Source organism: Cottoperca gobio, chromosome 21, assembly GCF_900634415.1.
Source record: "Cottoperca gobio chromosome 21, fCotGob3.1, whole genome shotgun sequence".
Taxonomy (NCBI): Eukaryota; Metazoa; Chordata; class Actinopteri; order Perciformes; family Bovichtidae; genus Cottoperca; species Cottoperca gobio.
Window position 1 is genome coordinate 15,139,347 of NC_041375.1, and position 19,622 is coordinate 15,158,968.

Below are 19,622 nucleotides of genomic sequence, written 5' to 3' on the forward strand. Positions count from 1 at the left end.
TTGGAGTTAAGCGTGTTGCTTTTCTGCAGCTCATACAGGCAGATGGATGAAGACCTCCACCTAGTGGCTGAAAATGTCAAATTAGGCAAACTTGTGATTGTTTATCTAATGACAGGAATCTGTTGCACACTTACTGTAACATTTAAATAAAGGAATGTGACATCCTTGTTGTACAAAATATGTATGTATTGTTTAAATATCTGGATATGTTTAACCACACATAATAAGGCAACCTTTGGGTCAGTTTTTTTCATTACAATGTCTCCCTCCACTAAAAAATGTATTGCACCTTTTGTGACTTTGCATGGATGTTTGAGCTTCACCGGACAGAGTGATGTATGTGCTGAGTTTGATACTGTTTTTTTACATTCAGCTGTTGAAGGGGGAAAGTTTCTCTGCATTCACCATGTGTACATATGAGTATGATGTGGAAGCCAATTATGGTCCAATAGCATTTTCTTTGACATTTTGCATTTGATTGATTCAAGATAGTAGATGTAGGTGTCAGGAAATGAGGGGAGAGATGACATGCAACAAACGACCCAAGCTGATCAGAAGACACGATTCAGGTTTGAATGTGATACAATTGCTGCTTCATTTTGATAGTGTTGTCCACTTTAAAAGGTGCTTGTTGATTTTGTTGTCACATAAAATTAATTGAAAATAATGCACATATAAGCAAATAAATAACAATGTGATAATTCCCTTTTAATTTAAATCATATTATATATCACCCACAAATGGGTGTTTTATATACTCTTTCTAATTCAACATCATTTATCAATTTTGTTTAAAAAAAATGTAATGATAAGTTGTTAATATTAAATCATTAGAGCTTTCAATTCCCTTGAGCACCTGCTGCTCTGAATCATGTTTTTGTGGAAACATCTGTGCAGGTGATTCATTGACTTAAGCAACAATCTCTGTGTACTATTTAATATATAACATTCTGAAATCAAATTTAAAGGATACATTTGGCAATATTCTAAGTTTTCAACTTAAAAAAAAAAGACATACACTGCACTGCTGAACTTTTCTGCAAATGCACTATTTATTGATTATTGAGTAATTTGTACAGACTTCATTATTCTCAATCAATGTTATTAGATTATCATGAGTACATGATTTTCTCATCATCATTTTTAATGGTATTAATTATTTAAAATGCTTTTTAAACGTAGTGTTGTGGTCTTACCTTCTGTTTACCTTGCAGCTCTAATGGGTAGAGTAAGGCCAGCTTTCTTGATGGCTTTGTTGGAAACTTTGTACTTACTTTTGAAGTTAAGCTTGTCGCTTTTCTGCAGCTCAGTTGGTCTAAAGGCAGGTGGATGAAGCCCTCCACCTAGTGGCTGAAAATCTTAAACCAGGCAAATATGTCATTGTGTTCTAAATGACAGGAATCATTGAAAAACCATCAGGTTTTATAAAAGATCAAATGTTCAGCTCATTTACTGATACAGACCTAAAAACATGCATATTATCATACAATTGTCTGCACTTGGTCAAAAATACAAAAGTTCACCCGATGATGGCACTAAATACAATATTACAATTCAACCTTTCACAATGTACATTTCAAAGTTGATATCACAGGTAAAAGAAGTGCATATTGTAAAGACCAAGACCAACTCCACGGAGACGTAATTATGCTCCGTCCCTGCATTTCACCGCTTTGGTTGGAGACGAGACCACGACGAGTCAGCGCCAATTTTCTCTCCTCATGCAGTTAATAGGGTAAGTATAATTAGGTTATACTCCCTGAAACAATTATACATTGTTGATATGAACTGTATTCTTTACTGTGAAACATCTACAGGGAATCTATGCCTCGCAAAGCCTTGTTTGGCGGTCTGTGGTAGTTATCATAGATAGCTAGCTAACCTTTTGTGGTAGGTAGCTAACCTTTCGTGGGGGCTAGCTAACCTTTCGTGGTAGTTTGCTAACCCCTAACATTTTGTGGTAGCTAGCTAACCTTTTGTGGTAGCTAGCTAACCTTTCCTTTACTAAAACCATCTCTTAAACAACAGTTAACATGAAAATTCATAGCTACAATAAAATCCTGTTTGCGGCTGGAGCTAAACTGTGTTTATTTTACATCCCTCAAATTCTCTGAGATTGAAGTAACATAATAACATTTCTAAATGATAATAAATATAAAATTGTTAAAACAGTTTTTACCTTCAATTGCCCTAATATGCCATGTACCCACGGAGTACAAATGCAACGGTAAGACGTTTGAGATTCAAACTTTAATATAATCGGCGCCCCCCCTGAAATTCAAGGTGTTTATAATTTTTTATATATGTATCACTTTTCACATTGAACAGGTGCTCTTTTATTAAATAAACTAAACACTTGTGCACGTTTCAGTGTCTACTGCGTTGCTTTGCGCATTCACATTCTCTCCTCTGCTCTGGTTCGCGAAGGGCGGGGCTCCGCTCCCAACACACACACACACACACACATGTGCACACACACCCACAGTCAGAGACAGAGCGGAGGAGAGGAGAGGAGAGAACTACAAAGTGCAAAAAAGTAAAAAATCCAACACATTAATTATAAATGGAGCGACACGGGTGTCAAACTCAAGGCAATTATATCCGGCCCGTGAGAAAATATCATGTCTGTCATAACTGGCCCGCCGGTTTTGGTAATTAAATCAATGCATGGCACAAGCACGGGAAAAGACATATTTGAGGAAGTATCTAAATGTGTGAGAAATGAAAGTGCCCCAAACTGACGGGACTGACGACAGGTGGAGCGCCTGTGATGCGGTGAAAAGAGCAGATTAGTGGTGAGGATGCAGGAGAAGATGCAGCTGACGGTGTATCACTGCATCATACACCAGGAAGTGCTGTGTTGTAAAGCTCTGGAGATGGAACATGTGATAAGCACCGTAACACAGAAAGGAAACTTTATATGAGCCAATTAAATTATCTTCCTGAAGAGATACATTCTGAACATGGTGGTGCGATGGCTGAGTCGAGGGAAAGTGCTGAATAGATTTTTCGAGTTGCGTGAGGAAATCTGCCCGTTTTTGGAAAGCAAAGGGAAAGACACCACAGATCTCTGGGACGATGTGAGCTGGACTGTTTGTGCGACATAACGAAGCATCTCACTGTTAAACCTCCAGCTTCAGGGCCGTGTGATCACGGACATGTGTGATGCAGTGAGAGCTTTCCAAGCCGAGCTGCAGAAGGAAACTATGGTCACTACATGTTTCCAAACACTGACAAACCATCTCCACCGCTTGTTCCCCACCGCACATTCTGCCGATTATTATTATTATTATTATTATTATTATTATTATTATTATTATTATTATTATTATTATTATTATTATTATTATTATTATTATTATATCTTTTTGCACTTTATCCAATATGTGTATCCTGTTCAATGGACCGTGTTTGGCCCTCAACGTAGTCCCAGTTTTTAATTTTGGCCCTCTCTGTGATTGAGTTTGACACCCCTGGCTGCTTGCTTTGCGCAGTTTCTCCTCTGCTCGGTTTCGCAAAAGAATGGGCTTCACTGCCGACACACACATGTGCGAACACACTAGCACAGGAGGTTTTGGGCTGCTGGGAGGAGGAGGTTTCTAGGCCCAGAGTAGGGGGAATATTGGCGGGGAGCGGCGCCGTTGTCGTGCCGGAACCGGTTCTGGGCTAGCGTGCAACGGAACCGAGTTCAGGAGCCTCTACGGACTAGTAGGCTAAGTTATATTAACGGGCTTGCTATGTCTTGTGTTGTTGCACTTGCTTGATGGTTGGCTGTGTTAGCAAAGTTATCGACTTGCTGGTATTTGATTATTCGCTAGTAATGTATTTATAACAAATGCACTTGGAACATTACAGCGGTCCATATTTTTGACAGAGGTGTACACAATACCAAATGTTACAAAATACCAAATGTTACTGTGCAGAATGATGTTTAGAGTTTGACACCAGACATTGTTTTCACATTCAGCTGCTGAAGGGGGAAAGTTTCTCACCTTAAATCTCAGTTTAACATGTAAACATGGTTTGGTTTGGAAGCCAATCACGGTCCAAGATGCAAAAAGTGTGCTTTGGAAACTTGAACTTCCAGCTCACAAACACTGAAATCATCTTGTGTCCCACTTTTAAACATTTCAAATGAAAATGTATGCATATTCATAGATTTTGATTATTTAACGAGGCAGGAGATGCAATTGTATGAATTTCTAACTTTGTTGGTGGAAAAAAACCCACCAGACACAAATTATTTTTAGATTATAAGCACATTATTTTTATGTTTTAAAATAAGCCTGGAGGGGATTGTTAAATAAAAGCAGTGTGACAGAAGAGTAACCTTTTCTTAAATTAGCCAAAAAGAAAAATTGTAATTTGGCCGGTTGTTACCACGTGTAGTGTCTCAATAGACCAGAGGGAGGCAGTACTGACTCACTGCAGGGACACAGGCAGTACACAGTATGTAGTACATTACCAGTCCAGCTCTCAACACACTGTGCTGTATATTCAGTTCCTCATGAGAACATTGAGTTCTTGGAAACTGCCATGCAACGACACACTGTCTTCATCAGTAACAGCATTTATTCTTCTTTTAAGTACAACTTGATGCCTACATACACAATACCTCATAGCAAATAGGGGAACAATCCTTTTAATTATGGAGCTTTTAAAAGGCTTAGTGTAAAAACAGATTAAAGACGCAAAACACTTGAAATATTCTGGCATTAAAGACCCGTTTTAATTAAGACCTAATTTAGCTTCATCATCTTTTCTTGAATAACATTTTTTATTTAGAAGAAAATCACAGCATGTCACAGCATTGATGTTTATTTTATTTTAATATGACTAAGTATCCTTAGATGATAAGTTAAACCACATTTAGCTTAATTAAGTATAGATTCAATGTTTATAACAGGCTTCCCCATTTTATTCTGTAGTTTGAGTAAAAGCGTGAGTCGATTTAACTTTTAACTATCACCCTATTATTACAGAGGTATTGAAACATTGGTGAATGAAGCCACTGACAGAACTGAGGATACCTGTATGATCAGCGACCATCTATTGGACATCCACACTGGGGAGGAAGCTGTGTGTACACCAGTAAGTATACAGACTGTACGTCGTCTGTACATTACAGTTGTAGTACCAGTAGACCTGCACATGATGTGTTAAACATACAATCACCACATGCATGTACATAATTCATATATTTGTTTAATTTGATATCATTGCTCTCTCAATCAATTCAACCACATCTTTTATTATGAATGTTATTAGATATTTTCTTTACGCAGACATGTATAAACATGCAATACAATTCTGTACATTTCAGACATGTCAGAATGAAATTGCTGTGCAGACGGATCCCCTCTCCACAGTCACACCACACAAGTCCATGCAGGCGCAATATTGATATATAAGATACAGATACACATATACATACACATATTATATATTATATATAATGCTTGATTATAAAACATATTTTTTGCAGAGTATGTTACTGGACTCTTGACCGAGACTCTACTCTTCGTGTCAAGACAATGTTGATGAGGAACCTTTCAAAGTCCCAGCTCCACTCAGCAGTCGGTGGAAGAACCAAACAAGATGGATGCTGTTGTGCTGTATAGAAGCAGATTCAATCACTGAACTGACATTGTGTTTTGTTATTGACTCTAATAAAGTGCTGGATTCTTGAACGACAGTGTAGTTGTCAAGATGGAAACGTAGCACAGATCTTTTGAATGGCACATGATGGCAGTCTGTGGTTCTTACCAAGTATTCCCCGGCAGAATCTCACCGGCGGTATGTCATATAGTGATACATTCTGTAACATACAAGATAATACATGTACTCCAGTGAGGTAAGTATCAGCAGTAAAATGAGCTCATTATGTAGAAAATACTGTAAATCCTTAAATAAGAAATAAATAATTTAATAAAAATCCTCTGAATTGGTCGTAGGGAAGTAATTAAATAATGTTAAATGATAAATAATTGATCTTTTTACCTGTATGCTTGCTCGTTTTTTTGGATTAGTTTGCCTTCACTGATTGATTGTCTGCTCTTTTGCTAATTTTAACCCGCTTTGTCCTCAAGTCCAGCTCTTGAGTCAGAACATCAACTACCAAACCTGTAAGAGAAGGTTGAAAAAAATAAATGTAAGAAAAATAAATCTTCAGATAAAGTTTGAAATGCAGATTAGCCTCATCTCTTTGAAACTTCTCTTTAGCCTCTTGAAGCCTTGACATCTTGAAATTGTTGACCCCTTCACAACCCTTAAAACCACATAAAAGCAGAAAAACATCCTTGTACTTATTGACCTACAGTAATCAGGGGTGTAATTTAATCCTGTCAGAGGTCTGGCCGGGTTTAGCTAAGCCTGTCTGCCCTTTGGTTCCCTACAACCACAGATCCAACACCACAACAAACTGATTTACCTCTGCAGTCTGCACATAGTGATACTGCCTAGCCAAGCCTTACTACAACAAACAATACTTTGTTTATACTTCACATCTTTCAAATAACACACCTCTCTCTCCAACAGCATGACCGTATGTCACACAGTGTGTAATACATTTCTGCACCACTGCAAACACTACCACAACAACGGACGACACCAGATGCATTCCAAGCTGCATAAACAATTTAGTACATTAATGTTACAATAACAAGCATTAATTAACTGACTTACCCTTAGAAGTGGCTACGCCTGTTTTCTTTGCAGAAAGATTCCTGATGAACTCTTTGAAGTGCAGTTCCTGAATGGAAATTAGTGTCAGATGGCTCAGTCTCTCCTGTTGCATGGATGAGCACAATCTAGTCTTGACCAAGCATTAAGAGAACCATCCCTCCCCCTAGGCACTAGTCACAGGCATTGTTGGGAGTAATATATAATCCTTTTTTTATCTCAACCTTCTTGGATTTGTTCTCCAATCAATTGACACCAAACTGACTTATCAGTAGCCTACACAAGATTTATGACATTAACCCCCCCTTAGTATTCAAATGTTATTATAATAGTATTATATTATTAATAGACATCTCTCAGTCTGAAGCCTGGAGGCAAACAGTTCATCAAACTCGGCAGGCAGCTGTTTCTAAGCCTGAGCGCTGCTACTTCCTTTGTTGTGGAAACCATCACGTGATTTGTGACATCAGTGAGTCACATGAGTGGTACTTCTGAACTTGTGGTATTTTCTATTCAAAGTCATGAAACAAAACATCACACTAATTTTAGAATAATTGACTTGAATTAAATTGAATTATGTTTAACCAACCAGTTTAACCAAATGGTGATTTTCGCCTCAGAATGTTTAATTTAAATAGTTTTAGACCCCTGAAGTGGTGAAACTATCCAGAATGTCCCAATAAAAACAATAATAAAGTTAAATCAACAAAACATATACACTGTATAAATATGAACAAACTGAGAAACTGAATCTTTCTTAAACTGAATAAAGATTTTAATATTTTAGCATTTTACCTCTATTATTATACCTAGTACATGACGTTTACATGAACCGTGTTACAAAACCACACCTGCGTTCTATATACTGTGTAATAACTTAATCTCTATTTGTAAATCAGGCATCCCATTGTTTATACTTTATTTATTGCATTGGAGTCAGACTATATGCTATACAAGTAAAACACAATGTTATGTTCTTACACTTCAGTCAAATTTCAATTTGCAGAATGATGTATGTTTTCAAATCCCATTTCATAAATCTGCTTGTGTGTCACATATTCAAAGGTTGAACCTTCGAGGTCATGGTAACAAACTGTAGTTCTGCCCTTTTGATAATATTCAGCACACAGTGTCTGTGTTTCTCTACAGTGAATAAATGTTATATTTTCCCTCGCTTTGTATAACTCTATTCTGTCCTGGCTTAGTTTCTACCTTCTTTAAAGTGTTCTAACATAAAAAGGTAAATACAATTAATCTTTTTCTCATTTGGTCTGGGGTCTGATCACATCTGGCTGCTTCTTGACGCAATGAGAAAATTAAACCATTTTCAGAATCAACAGGCCACTCAAGGCGCCACAATTGCTGCCAGTGTATGACTGGCGACTGAAAACATTGGGTGCGTTTGGAAATTAAGTGTGACGCACGTCCAGGTCCTTCTCAGCCTTTCAATGCTTTCTTTGCTTGCTGAGAATAATTGCAAAATTAGAGGTTAATTATTTGCCTCAGGCCTGAAGCAATAAAGGAAGGCGAAGTCTCAGTTACTAAACAGCCCTTTAAAAGCTGGAAGCAGAGCCGGAGTTAAAACAATATTTATCTCTCAAATGTAGTGGAGTAGAAGTATAAAATAGTACAAAATAGATTCCCTCAAGTAAAGTACAAATACCTCAAAATGCTACTTAAGTGCAGTAGAGTAAAGTTACTTTCCACAACTGGAGAAGATGGATACCACTCTCTTGGTCTGTGTGGTCAATATATTATATTATGTTTATCTTACCACAAAGACTATAATCAGGGGGCTAAACGTTTGCCTGGCTCTGACCAAGGTAACATAATTTGCCTACCAGCTCCTCTAAAGCTCATTACTTACTAAATTACTTTAGCTTCTTTTGTGCTGGATTATTGTTTTTGCTGGGAGCATTTGCCAGGCAACTGACCAGTCGGTGACACAATCCCTTATAAAATGAGAATTGTAGTTTTTACACCCTAGCTTTTTCAGCTATTATTAATAAAGGTTTTCAAATGATCAAATCAGCCCATGACTCTTGACACAGGCCTCTCCATGTTGGAAAAAAAACATTCAGTCTTGCCATAGCTTTAACATGTCCGCACCACTTTTATCTCTTCTTCTGTTTTTTCATTCTTTCTCTCTCCTCCCTCTCCTCAGGCCTCACACTCTGGGAAACCACTGAGCCTGACCCTTAATGCTGGCTGACCGCTTTACATGCACATACAGCTACTGTTCAAACACTGGCTACATGCAAGAACACACAAACCTGTGTGAACCGAAGACTGTATGACATACACCACAATGTTTCTCCACAAAATATATTTTGAGAATAATATTTAATTGAGTCACACTAATTTACAAACATATACTTTAAAAAAAAGGTAGTAAGTATATGTACAAAGGGATGGCTTCTAGGGATGGCAATGTTGGTTGGTTGATCCACCAGTTTGATCCAGATTTATCTCAACAACTATTGCACGAATTAAGACATTTTGTACAGACATTCATGGTCCACAGAGGATGAACTATTCTGACTTTGGTGATAATCTGACTTTGCCAACATCTTCACATTTGAGCTTTTTTGTGAAATGTCTCAAGAACTGTTGAATGTGTCACCACAGCATTTGGTACTGACATTATTATCCCCCTCAGGATGACATCTAATAACTTCCTGTCTCTCTCATGTAGCACCATCAAACTTCTCATTTGTCAAATACTTTAGTTTATGACTGTGACTGTGACCTCTCTATGATCCTCAGCTGTAGTTTCCTGTTAATACTAATGAGCAAATGTTAAACATTTCGAGATAACATTTGGCTCAAAACCTCACAGAGCAGCTGTAACTTAAGACTCGTAGGCTGCGGTGGAAAAATCAAAGAAATTCTGTCTGGTCTTTTTCTAACAACTTCTCCTTGACATCACTGGAAAATGTCACAAGTTCTAGGAAAGATGTGAAGGAGAATTCATAAAGACTTAGGAAACGACAACCACAGTGCTGAGAAAGAAAGACAAAATATCAACACTTGCTTGAGAGTGACACACGCACACACACGCACTGTGGTGTGAATGACATGTCTCTGGCTAAGTGGCACAAATTGAACCCTCATCAGTTTCAAAGCCAGTGCACAGCTACTGGCAGTGACGGAGGACGCTTGTCACTGGGCTGTTGCCTACGGTTATGTCACCCAGTCGGACTCAGGCCTCTTGTCCCTCGCTGCCAGTGTCATTAACAGCCCTGCCGGTACCGCCCCTCACACCTCCCGTCCTGCGTCAGCGCTCCAAATGGTTCAAGCTCTGAGCTATTCTCATTGCCATTCCTCTCTGAGAAATCAATAGGTTTAAAAATGGCACAGTTCAGTGTTAAATGATGAAGAATACACAATGTCCAGAGAGCCACTACTGAACAATAAACTGTGTTGTGTTCCGCACTGAAGACCCCGCGGGTTTGTTCCAGCTGTTTAAAAACTGTAAAAGCTGCTAGCAAACTTCAGAACAACAAATTCTGAGAAATGAAAAGCGCAAAGAAAAAACTAAATTTGTTCCAGATGGAGATGTTTTCCTGTGCTGGATATACAAGTGTATGTATATAAATATATTGTAAATGTATTGTAACATTATAATATTCAAATATGCCTTTCTTTGCTTCCATGTTATGTACAATATACTGTAAGTAGAGATCCTGTAGCATCCTCTTCTTTTTGACCCACTTCCCAATTGTTCTTGTCTTTTTCTTCTTGTTGGGATCCTGCACATACACAGCTGTGTTGCTCCTCAAAGAGTTACATATGTAAGTACTCATAGTTGAGAGTGAAAGTGTAAAAGCTCCACAGTTATAATCTTGACCTTTGCACATGAATCATTTTCTTTTAAGAAGGAGTGAGGTGAGGTGAGGTAACTGCACCAGGTTAAGGTCAGATGATTTTCAGTTTTCTCTCAGGAAAAGGAGTCCAGGGAATCCTGTGCTTGACTCCTGATAGGAAATGCCTCTTTAGCCAACAGGAACAAAGCACAATGGAGGACATTGTGAGGAATCACAGGGTTATGATGAGTCTGTGCAGTTGGAACAGGAGGTGGCGAAGAGGAAGAACATGTTCTGGTTTTAATTTTCTCATTTTGCGTAATTTCTACGTCAAAATGTATAAATCAGAAGCCTGTCAGCTCGTGAAACTATGGAAACTCCTGACAGATAGCTGGAATAAATACAGATTTACAGACAGACATGCAAAGAGAGTACGTGATAAAATGACTGAATTAGAGAGAAGAAAGTCAAATGAATGGAGGGTAAAGCAGCTGTTTGCTCTGATTTCTCTCTTGCGTCACACTCAGGCCCCTCGGGGGGAGGACAGCAACTTGAAACTAACCTTTGCACTTTAGTGGAAGTTGCAGGGTGACACAGTTTGGTGTTGTGTTGGTTGCCAAAATGTGTTTATTGTTTCCCATATTTGTTTTACAGTGACCCTTTGGAGAGACTAAATGTTGAGTACTCATGTCTCTGTTTCTGTTTAGTGCTCTGATCTCTCTCCGAGCTACAGATATCAGCCAAGTGTTAAACTATTCCAGTGCTAAAGACACCACGGGTTGTTTTGGTCTATTGAAGTGATTTCATATGGAAGCGCAACCCATTCACTTCAAAACAACTCACAACACTGAGTACGAAGTGCTCAAATAACAGATGGGCCTAAGTAGTGTCTGTCCCCCTATAATAATAATAATAATAATAATAATAATAATAATAATAATAATAATAATAATAATAATAATAATAATAATAATAATAATAATAATAATAATAATAACAATAATAATAATAATTATAATTATAATAATTATAATAAAATAATAATACAAATAAAAATAATAATACAATAAAATAAATAATAATAATAATAATAAATAATAATAATAATAACAATAATAATAATAATAATAATAATAATAATAATAATAATAATAATACAAATAATAACAATAATAATATATGTGATATTATCAACTATTTTCAGTGTTCACCCACAGATTCGGCACCATTCAAATTACAGTGTGAACATAATCAGTCACTAATGTAGGGTTTTACCGGCCGTCTGACCCTTGCCTTTCTCTTTACTGGCTGTGCATGAGTGTGCTGGGCTAACTTACGCTTGCTCACGCCATAAGCTCCGCTGTAGCCTGCTCCGAAACTTACTCTGTCGCCTACGGTTGTAAGGTTGTCAAATGTTTGATGAATAGTTTTGAGCATCACAACCCTGAAATGTTCTCAATTTGTTCTGATAGGCTCCAGAGGTGACCAGTTTTAACAACAGCGTTGTAAACCAAAAGGAGGAACCAGCAAAATGCATACAAACGTACTGTCCCGTTCTTTGAAGTTAAACACCCACACCCACACCCACACCCACACCTACACCCACACCCACACCCATACACACAAGCTGCTAGACAAGAGAGAGGAATCTGGAAATGTGAAAATGATGGGTGGATACATTTACAGGTGCTTTCTTTGTGCTAATAATCAATCACAGGCACATACACACACACACACACACACACACACACACACACACACACACACACACACACACACACACACACACACACACACACACACACACACACACACACACACACGCACTAACACACTGCGGCCGTGCCTCTGAGAAGGGTTTGATGCTGATGTGCAGTGAAGGGCAGAGGTGGTGCATTAGATGGAGTTTAGAGCTGCTGTGAGTCAGACTGTGCTGCCGTGTCAGCTTGTCCAGACAGACGCTGCTCTCCAGGCTGTGTGTAGGTGTCTCTCAGGGGACAGTCCAGCTTTTCTGTTCCGAAAACCAGAGTTCAGGCCGAGCAGTTTTTCAATACTTCATGACATGCAAGGGGGCCGCCTGCCTGGTGACACAGCGGAGTCACAGTGACTTCAAATGTTTTTAAATCTGACATCCATCAACAGATTATCTCTGGCTCTCAGTGTTTTCGAATGGCTTTGTTGCATGATATAATCACAATAAGCATTTTAGTCTGTATTTCAATTATAGTTATCAAGGTCTTTCCTCAATCACAATTTAATACAACCTCCTGATGTTTGCTCTCTAAAATATCAATGGTTCGTATATATGTGACTTGATCCAAAACCATTTGTTGTGACTATGATTAGTAAGTCTGCAGTGACTCACTCAACCAACTCCTGTTTAATATTTACTTCCTGGCTTTCCCTGAAATGCGATGCTTGAAATGGTGTCAAATCTGCAACCATCAAAATTCAGTAAAATCTAATATTTCCTTGATTACTTTATTTGTTTATTTACCTTGCCATTGGCATGAAATGTGTAAAAAAGTAAGCATTAAGAAACAACATACAGTCAATTCAATTTAAAATGATGAGATATGTTGTTTATCATTCTGTGCAGTAATAGATACCAATACTAGGAAAGAAACCCCTTCTATGGGAAAATCCATTAAGTTTTGAAGCTAGCAGCTAGCTACTTTGTGTCTTGTTGCTCAAGCTGTTGTCTGTAGTGGGCTTTAGGGTTGCATGTACCGGACACTAACTCCTGCTCTTGCTCCAGTGGATCTTAATGTTTGTCAGTAACCTTATTCTGTACCACACTATGTACTCGGTATGAGCTCTGCGATCAGTGACCTTACATACAACAGGCTTAAAGTAACTGTAACAGTCTCTGTTTTCATAGACGTGTAACCAGTGGCGGGCCGTGCATTTCACACCTAGGCCTTCAGTGATGTCCTACACAGTCCTACCTGAATTATTCCCCCTCTTAATACCATCATTATGACGCCATGGCGCTAGAAACTATACATTTAGACAGAAACGCAGTATAACCGGGCGGTGCATCACCTTAACATAGTACAACAGAGTTATATTCATATTTCCGAAGCATTTATAATCAATAAATCCGCATTTACAATTAAGAGTGTTAAACTACCAGCTTTAGGATCGCTAGGATACTGTCAACACTTAAAAATAAAAGGCGCTTTTAAGGGATTAGTCTACAGTTTTATTAAGTCCACTAAAAGTAAGCTTTAACAAGTGTGTTCACTAAACAGCACATTGTCGTACCTAAAGCAGTTACATTTAAGAAACGTGACGATAAAGAATAAAGACACATCAACTATTCACTGAAAATAAAAGAAAACAAACAAATAATTTGCATTTGTTCATGAAGATATATTTGCGACAGTGGTGAAAGTGTATTCCTAGCCTTGAATGTCCACTTTGATAAAGGTTAAACCAAAACAATTCAACAAGTCTGCTTGAGTACTGTTACTGCACAGCTGAGCCAGTGCGCCACACACATCTCTACATCTCTTGCAGAAGCATCAAACATTTTATATATTTGTCAAAAAACAAAATGCTTGTTACCAAAACAACTGATTATTTGAACACAAAATCCATCCTCCTTTCTTTCCTCAAGAAGACTTCAATGACTCTGTTGTACAGTTTATCTGTGCGTTTCAGTTCCACCAATAAGTCCTTTTCTATAGACACGGAGGCTAATGCTGACTCTTTCTGTTCAATCAATTCAATTATATTGTACTTTTTACGCCACTACATTTATCTAACAGCTTTATTTACTTTACTCTCATACTGTTAATGTCCAGTGAAAACGGTGTCTCTCCAAACGTGTTGTTTCTGTTCAAATGAAGGAGCTAAAACAACTATTCAAAAACCCTCTTGGATCAGCTGGAAAATGCATCGTCACATAGCTGAAAACTGATGCATGGTTCTCACAGTACAGCAACACTTCAAACATATGGTGATCTTACAGAATTTGATGCCTGGCTGTAGATTTAACCATTAAAGAGTATATAAAGTAGTTCAAAAATAGCACAACCTTTATTATCTAAAATAAATGTAAAATGCAACAAACACATTAATGAAGCATTAATATAAATCCAGAAACATCACGTATAATAGTAAATACTGACGGGGAACATTTTACTGTACAATGACTCCTTTTACTTTTCATACTTAAAGTAAATGTTTCTGATAATCCTACCTTTACTAAAGTATGGGTTTGAATGGAAGAGTTTTACTTGTGGTAAAAGTTTAGTATTAGGCACTTCTTCCACCACTATGCTCCTGTATGTTTTAATATGTGCGCCAAGGTGTTTGTCGAGTTGTGTTTGTTCCAGATGATGGGAGAGATTGTTGTTCTGACTCAGGAGCTTTTCCATTTTGGGATCCCCTGTCCTCTCATGTGTTTTTTTCATCTCTTACGTCAATGCCTCCAGACTGTCACTGAGTGAAAGGGTTTTCCCGCTCGATGCCCCTTGAGAGCTGCTGCCAGCCCTGCTTTATTAATGCAGCCCCTTTTACAGGCAGCGCTGGAGAGAAAACTTCAGAGGAAAAACTGAATCAACTTCCTGACTAATCTAACCAACTTCCTTGTCTCCTTTGTTAGGGCCCTCATTTTCCAAACAGGTGTTGTTTGTCCAGTGACATAGTAAACTAACTTGTAATATTTTCCCTTCAGTGAAATGGCAAAAATGAACATAGGATCCTGACATCAACAGGATGTGCGTTCACTTCCTCGGAACTAAGTGCTTGTTCCTGTCATTTGACTCGCGGTCATGCAATAACTTTGTGCAACAGAAACGGGAAATGGCTGATATGTAACGGAGCCACTTTGAAGTGTGGGTCGAGTCTCGCAAATGAAACGAGACACAGCTGAGCAGAGGATTTTCAAAGTGACAGAGGATTTGGCCGAAAATAACAGCAGTGGACAAATGGGAAAGAAAAAAAGAGAAAAAGAAGAGCAAGAGGCACAAATCACTTTGACACGACTGTTAATTACCTCGACAAGTTCCCCCGGGCCTCATGACTGCCGGGCTGGAACAAAATATTGCTTCTTGTCTCAAACAATCGGCTCTACTAGTGCTAACCCATGCCCTCTACTCAACCCATTCCCCTGCCCTCTGCATGGTTGTGCAAACACACATGACCCACTTAGAGAAGCCCACACTCTCTCTGTCACACACACACACACACACACACACACACACACACACACACACACACACACACACACACACACACACACACACACACACACACACACACACGCTGCAATCTTGTATAACCAACAGTTCAGAGCAATGAAAGAAGGACTTGTGAACATCTTGCAGACTGTTGGCTGTATCGTGGAGCTTGAGTAGCTGACGTCAGTGCACAAGGATGACTTCATGTGTCCCCTGCAGGCTGGGGGGGGGGGGGTGACAGACAGAAAGGTGACACAGATAAACAGACAAGCTGCATCCAGACATTGCAGAAAGGAGAACATTGACAGAAGAGCGTGAGGTAGCAGTTTTGACCTATAACCTCCAGAAAAAACATGGCAGTTTATGTGCGTGTGTTTATATTGGAACAGACAAATGCTAATTTCTGCTGCACGACAAGGTGGAGATCCTGCTCACTACAACATTTGTTCACAACTCTTTAATGATTACATTTGAGGGGTTGTTATGAAAATGTGTTTATATCATGGAAAAAAAACACATTAAGATCTTATAATATATCATTTTTAGACTTTTGAACTCAAATATTGGTATCAGAATTAGCTTCAAAAGTCCAGTATCAGTCAGGCTCTAATCATTAGGCAAATAGTGGGATGCAGTAGGTAACTATTTGTGAAGTATGTTAAATGCAACAGGTATCATGTGGCATTAAAATTTGAAAGACAGAAAGTCAAATGCTGACAATTTCCAATGCCCAATTTTAAGTTCAAATGTTGTATTTTATTTATTTGCATTTGAATGCAAAAATAACTGTAGCATGTTTTTGTCATGCAATAGACTTATTTTATCTAATTATAACTGAAATACCAATACTGTAATCGTCCCAGGTCTCGAGGTGATGTACTGTACCTGCAATTAGCTGTTCGAACAAGCAGAATATTTACAGTATAAAGAAAGAAAAAAGAAAAGAAAAAAGACTACGACAGCAATGCTCGTGGCTCTGTGAGTTGCACTTGGTGTTTTAAGCTAAATGCTAAGTTTAGCATGCTGACGAGCTTGCAGTGTTATCATGCTAACGTCTAGCAAGTATAATGTTTACTATCTTAGTTTAGTGTGTTAGCTATTATTGGACACATTTAAATGTTTAATGACGTTAAAGGTGCTACATGAAAGTCTGAACCAACTTTAATGGCTATCTATCTAACAGTTGTTAAGACATTTATTTCCAAATCACAAATGTCTACTTCATGGTCGCACTAGAGGAAAAGTCAGCTGGATGATAAAAGGCATCAGGATTTCATGGTAATCCATTCATGGTATTCCAATTGTTGTCGAGGTTTTTCAAATATTTCAGTCTGGACCAACCATCCGACAGATCGTCCTTAGCCACGCCGCTGGGATGCTAAAATTTTCTATAAAGAGATTCGGTTATAAACCTTCTCAGAGGGTTTCTCTGTTGTGCATGAAGCAGGTGATAGTGTTGGTGAAAGCCATGATACCCATGATACCCACCTGCAATGTGTGGTCACGTAGCAACAAAGTAGTAGCACTATCTCTGGTGTCACAAGCCTAGTGTTACAGGAGCTGGAGGCCCTGGAGTCGGGCTCAGTGACGCACCCACCATCTGACTTCAAGTCCTCAAAGTTTCCACTGAGACACAACTTCTGACACTTTGTCATGATACAACCACATGGTGTAACCAGGCACTGTGACTCCTTTCTGATCATTGTTCCTCTTATTATTTCTCCTATGCATGTTGTTCAAAGTCCGTGCAGAGAGAGATCAAACACTGAAGTGAGAGATTAGAGGAGGAGGGTTTTACTGAACACCAGAGAAAGGTAGAAAACATGCAGTGAATCACATGATATAGAGACACAACTCTGCAGCTGCTCCACTGCAGCTAACCCAGAGAACACATGGAGTTGAAGGGTGGTGGTGGTCAAGTGGTTAAGTGGTTAGACTTCCAAATAAAGGTTGTGAGTTCAATGCCAGGGGCTGCCACCATTGTGGTAAGGCTCTTAACCCTGAGTTTCTCCAGGGGGACTGTGTCTGTAGTCCCTCACTAAATCGCTCCAGATAAGAGCGTCTGCATAATGACTAATGTAATAAGGCTGATAATATTCAAAATGTTGTCAACAAAATGAACAAATCCCATGAAAGGTTGTTTAGCGAGGTACTTGTATCCATCAGGTCATTTTTAGTCACAGCTACGGCTTTGAGGGAAAATGTGTTTACCATCTGTATAAAATGAAATGTATATATGTGCAATTGGCTGTTGGAAAGTTAAAGTTGTACATTTATGGGGAAAAACTTGAAAAAAGACAAGTCACAAAAACTAAATAAATTAAATTACATTTTTTGTCAAGGACCCATATCGCTCCACTTTGCAAGGTTTGATCAACCTCATCACATACCAGACACACGCCTCCGGTAAAATGGGAATGCCACACGCAAGTGAGGACATGCACAGTATGGAACATGAAGATGCACCTGTCCAGTTCCTGATACACAAAAGCTATCACCTCCTCCAAATCAGTATGTTGTGTTCTACTGAATAGGCCCAACTCAAGGCAATGTCTCTTTAAAGTCAAAATCCTTTATTGCAATATGGGGATCTGGCCTAAAATCACAAGTATATCCTTATTGCTCAATCTAATTGCAAAGTACAATCTGATTAGATCTACTGACAAAAACCTTCCACTAGTTTTTCTCCCAAATGTATCTCTATATAATCTCAGATAATATTTTTTCTCGTACATTTTTTACTTTAATCTCACATAATTTCTAAAAAAATTCTCGCAAATGTATGATAATCTCTGAGAATAAATCCCCTCCCCCTCCCCCTCCCCCTCCCCCTCCCCCGCTTCTGTATTTGTTTTTATTTGTACTTACCCTAATACCTTAGGGTTACCATGACCTGCTGCACTTTTCTCAAAAAGTAAATATTCTAGAGTGGCTGCAGAAAATAATTCTTTGTAAAGACAGGGTGAGAGTCTAAGCACACAGGCTCACACACTCACACATACACATGCACACACATACTCACACATACACACGCACACACGCACGCACACACACAGCTGCTTTGTGAACTGAGCATGAGAGAGTAATGGAATGGAATGCCTATAATGGAATGCTCACACAGACGCCAAAGCCTGCTGTACAATATCAACAGAGCCCAAAGTGCGTCATAGCTCTCACAGCTGACACTGTGTGTGTGTGTGTGTGTGTGTGTGTGTGTGTGTGTGTGTGTGTGTGTGTGTGTGTGTGTGTGTGTGTGTGTGTGTGTGTGTGTGTGTGTGTGTGTGTGTGTGTGTGTGCTATGCGCCTTCCTTTAATCTCTCTCTACTGTAGTGCCACACCAGTCTTGTTCTGATGAATGAGGCTCCAAATCAGGTCCAAGTCGTGGGTGGTGTCACCACAGTGAAGGAACAATAGCAGCACATTAACCTAATATGAAGTATGTAGTGTGAGTGGTATGTGGAAGATTAGTGTCATGAATGGAGCGTGAGAGTGAAGCCAATTTGTCATATGGTGTTTAGGTTCTTCAGGCCTCATTAATGACATAATAGTTTCTTGTTCATTTAAAACTTTTTGATGAGAACCAGTCAATTCACACAACATTATATTCAGGAGGATAAGTTTTAAGTCACTAATTCAAACCTTTTTAACAGGTGACACCTTTTGTTAAAATGCATTTATCAAGTAATACTAATGTACATATGTGTTTCAACACGGAGACAAAGTTGCAACACAATCTCCAGAGGTGGAAAGCAACTAACAGGCACTCCTTTTTTTACAAAACATGATGAATTTCTAAAATATGATACTGTGCTTGAGGTCAAACTATCCAACAGTATACAAAGTAGGTACAACGTACTCCACCTCCACGAGCTGTAACATTAAAATGCTGTTTACGTGTAAAAGCGTCAGTAATAATATTCCAATAATATAACTCTCTGAAATAGATC

The 19,622-nt window shown here is 38.6% G+C and overlaps 1 long non-coding RNA gene across 1 annotated transcript; it reads right to left on the bottom strand.

Moving 5' to 3' along the window:
* Positions 1-5,764: 5,764 nt before the first annotated feature.
* Positions 5,765-7,101, bottom strand: LOC115026260 (uncharacterized). The gene is made up of 3 exons (XR_003834276.1): positions 6,684-7,101; positions 6,000-6,122; positions 5,765-5,817 (listed from the first exon to the last, which is right to left on the bottom strand). It is a non-coding gene; the product is annotated as an uncharacterized LOC115026260 (long non-coding RNA).
* Positions 7,102-19,622: the final 12,521 nt, after the last annotated feature.